The 3,732-nt window shown below is 41.7% G+C and overlaps 1 pseudogene; it reads right to left on the bottom strand.

Moving 5' to 3' along the window:
* Positions 1 to 675: 675 nt before the first annotated feature.
* Positions 676 to 799, bottom strand: LOC116600519 (annotated as a pseudogene).
* Positions 800 to 3,732: the final 2,933 nt, after the last annotated feature.

Genomic DNA, 3,732 nt, shown 5'->3' with positions numbered 1-3,732 from the left:
AAATTCAAAAGATAATTTAGGAGGTTGGACAATCACAGGACCTATAGACTGTGGCAAAAGAATCCAGCCATATTACAAATGTTTGAAATAAGCTAAGGGAAAGAGGTTGGGAGGTTAAAGGTGTCAACTTTGGAAACTGATGGGGTCTATAAAACTAAACTGTGTAAGTACTCTACCCTAGTTAATGAAGTTGTTTTCTATGAGGGTATGAGTTAACACCCATAACACTTTTCAAGATAGAAACCATATATATGCATACTGAAACTAAACAATAAAGTAAATGGAGAGTGTATGGCAAGAGTCAGGTTTCTCACTGATAGTGAGAGGTTACAGACAAGCCTGAGAAGGCTAGAGTGATAGGTTTGGCATTGGATTAGAGTTACAGACATCATTATGAAGTTATATTTAGCTTAATGTAGATATAGATGGATTTGTGTGAGTGAGTGGATTCATACACACACAGAAGTGTATTTATCCTGACCCTTGAGAGAGCATAGAAGCAGTAATACCTTAATAGTAATGAGCACACCTCGTAACCAAATTTTGGTTTTTAATATCATTCTCCAATAAAAGAATCCAGATCTCTCTAGAGAAATGGTTGATATTAAAAACAGACACACACACACACACACACACACACACACACACACGGGTTATGTGACATGGACACCAGAATCAACAGAAAGAATAATTTGAGTGACAAAATAAACTAAGCAGTATTGGATTCTAAGTTTTCAATTATCAATAATCGCACCTCGGATAAACCTCATTGGTTACGATACTGCCGCTGCGCAAAACTAAGCAGTATTGGATTCTAATCCAAAAGAGAAAATAAATACCCATGAATCCAAGAATAGGTGAAGCACTGGGGACATTTTAAAGCCGTGAAATTATTTGTACAATACTGAAATGGTAGACCCATAATATCATGCATTTGCCAAAACCCATAGAAAGTTTATAACACTTTAATGTATGCAAAATTTTAAATAAATAAATAAAGGGCAAGACCAATCTCCCATGCAGAACTCCTCAAGAAGAACATATCTCCCTACTCCTTAAATGGGAGGGTTATATAACATTATTATATGGATGTACTTTCATTAGTTGTAAGAAATGTACCATTGTAACATAAGATGTCAATAAAAGGGGAAAGAAAGTGTGTGGTGTATAGAAAGTCTCTGTAATATCTTTGCAACATTTATATGAATCAAAAGTTATTCAAAAACTAAACATTTCTTTAGAAAATAGAAAAAATATGGAATTGGCCCTACAAATACTATTTGTCAATAAAAAAAGATCAAAGTACCAACACATCCACAGCATGGTTTAACCTCAAAAATATTAGCTAAGTGAAAGAAGAAGGTATAAAAGCCACATTTTTATGCTCTATTTATATTAAATATCCAGGTAAGACAATTTGTTAGAGGCAAAAGTTAGATTAATGATTAATCTTATCTGTATCAAAATAAACAAATCTTCCAAGGCAAGTACCCAGTGTGTGCAATATTCCCCTTCAAAATGGAACCCAGAGAAGGACAGGGAGGGGCTACTAATCTTATGACAGATTTTCACTCTGTCTGGAAGACCAGGAGCCCAACTACAAAAATCACCAGCATCTCACTTCCCCAATATCTCCATTGGCTTTCCAACAGCCCAAGGACTGGAGACTTGGAAGGGGCCTCTCAGCCTCAGGTGGGCCAGCCAGCTCTGCAGACAGATGCGGCCTCGGCACTCCTCCTATCATCTCCTCTCAGTTCTGCCACCAGTACCTCCCATGCTGAGCAAGGTATTGATCAGCTTCCATCCAAACAACCAGAGGCCTTTGGGAGGTGATGATGATGCATGATAAATGCAGACCAAGAAAATCACAGAAGAGCAAGCAGGGATGGTAATGAAAAGAGAAATTGGTTATTGACTTTGCATTTTCTTTCATTTAGTCATTTAGATAACACAGACTCCAGTGAGAGATGCACTGGCTTCTAGTCACTGAGTGACCTACTCCACCTCCTGGGGATCAACATACCCATCTGCACATGAGATGGTTGCATGGCACATGCAGTGGAGACGTCTGGGTCTCAGCTCTGCTACCAACTAGAATTTGGGAATGCACAAATCATTCTCTCTGAGTTCCAGTTTCCCCCTCTTAAAGATTTATGGGGTAATTGTGAGGATTAGAGATGGTGTCAAAGGCCTAGGATGACTTACCTTGACTTATGGGGTAATTGTGAGGATTAGAGATGGTGTCAAAGGCCTAGGAAAGGCCTGACAATTCACAGCAGCTGCACACACAGAGGAAGCATCTCCAGCCCTGCCAGTTCCAATGGCAACATCTGATTATTCCAGTGATACACTGGGAAGAACAGACATGGAATGCCACACCTGTGACTGCTCCAGAGACTGGAGACACTAGGGGACAGGATTAAGTGAGAACCACTCTACTCAGGACTCAGATTATAAAATCAATAGCAGCAATTAATAATAATAGTGAGTACCACCTGCCAGATCCTGCACAGGATTCTTGGGATCTAGTAACTCACCTCACTATCACAATACACTTCTGCATTGGTGTCTTATTTGCTTATAATCTTGAAACAGACACTAAGATGGAGTTTATGGTGCAAGACATTTGTTAGGTATCAGCACCTGTGAAAGTGGAAGAATAGGACTGGGAAAAGGAAGAATTTTGGCTGCAGTGCAGCCCCAACAAAGCCCTACCAACCTGATGAGGAGGCCAGGGGTGAGCACTGCCTTCTAGGGCTGTCCCACACTGGCTTCATATCCTGCATTCTTTAGGCTTTCCATGGAAATCCCATGCAACAAGTCCTTCCCTGCAATGGGAATACGGGTAGCACAGCGTATGTGGTAATGGAAATACAGAACAACTCACTGAAGAGCACAGGTATACTCAGTGGCTCTGCTTGGAACCACTAAACTACCTTGCTTTTTTGACAACTGACATTCGCACTGTACTTTGTAGAGTACTACCACCTCTATATGTCCCTTGATGCACTCCACAACGCCACTGGGACAGTGGATTCTACATTTCAAATGAGGAAGTTGAGGATCAGAGAGTACATTTTCTTGTCCAGTCACACAGAAAGCAACAGAGGAAGGATTTGAACCTAGTCCTCTCTCTGTACCTGACTCCAAAGTCAGGCTCTCTTCTGAGCCACACTGACTTTCTTAGGTTGCTTTGAGGTACCAGTGCTCAGCACCGGGCTGCAGTCTCTGTTTTATCTCATGGCATGTCAGACATAAAGGCCCCCTCCTCACACAGAGGTGAGTGTGGATGTCAGTTCCAAAGGTGTCTGGGATGAGGGAGGACATCTGCCCCCCAAGAAGGCACACTGCTTGGAGGAAGGTCCTCCATAAATGGGGAGGAGGGAACAGGAGATTGATAGCCTGACCATGGCAGATGGCTTTGTGCCTACCCCTACAAAACACCATTTACAGACCCGACATTTCTCAGCTCAAGCAGAGACACTCACAGAACAATGCAAATAAGGCAGCAATATCACTGACACGGAAAGAATGTCAAAGAAAGCAATGTTATCTTAATAGCTTTGAAATAAAGTACAGTCACTAGAGGGAATTTACTCAGAAATCATATTCTTGGACCTTGCAGGTAAGACTCACCTTCCGGGCCTTCACCCTTGGTGGGCCTTCTCCCTAAAGGATGAGAATGTAGAGGCCTTTCTTAATGCCCCTCTCAGGGTTACCCAGGGCACAAGC

This window comes from Mustela erminea, chromosome 9, assembly GCF_009829155.1.
Source record: "Mustela erminea isolate mMusErm1 chromosome 9, mMusErm1.Pri, whole genome shotgun sequence".
In the NCBI taxonomy this organism is placed as follows: Eukaryota; Metazoa; Chordata; class Mammalia; order Carnivora; family Mustelidae; genus Mustela; species Mustela erminea.
Note: the sequence above shows the minus strand (reverse complement) of the source record. Positions and strands in the feature narration are given on the sequence as shown.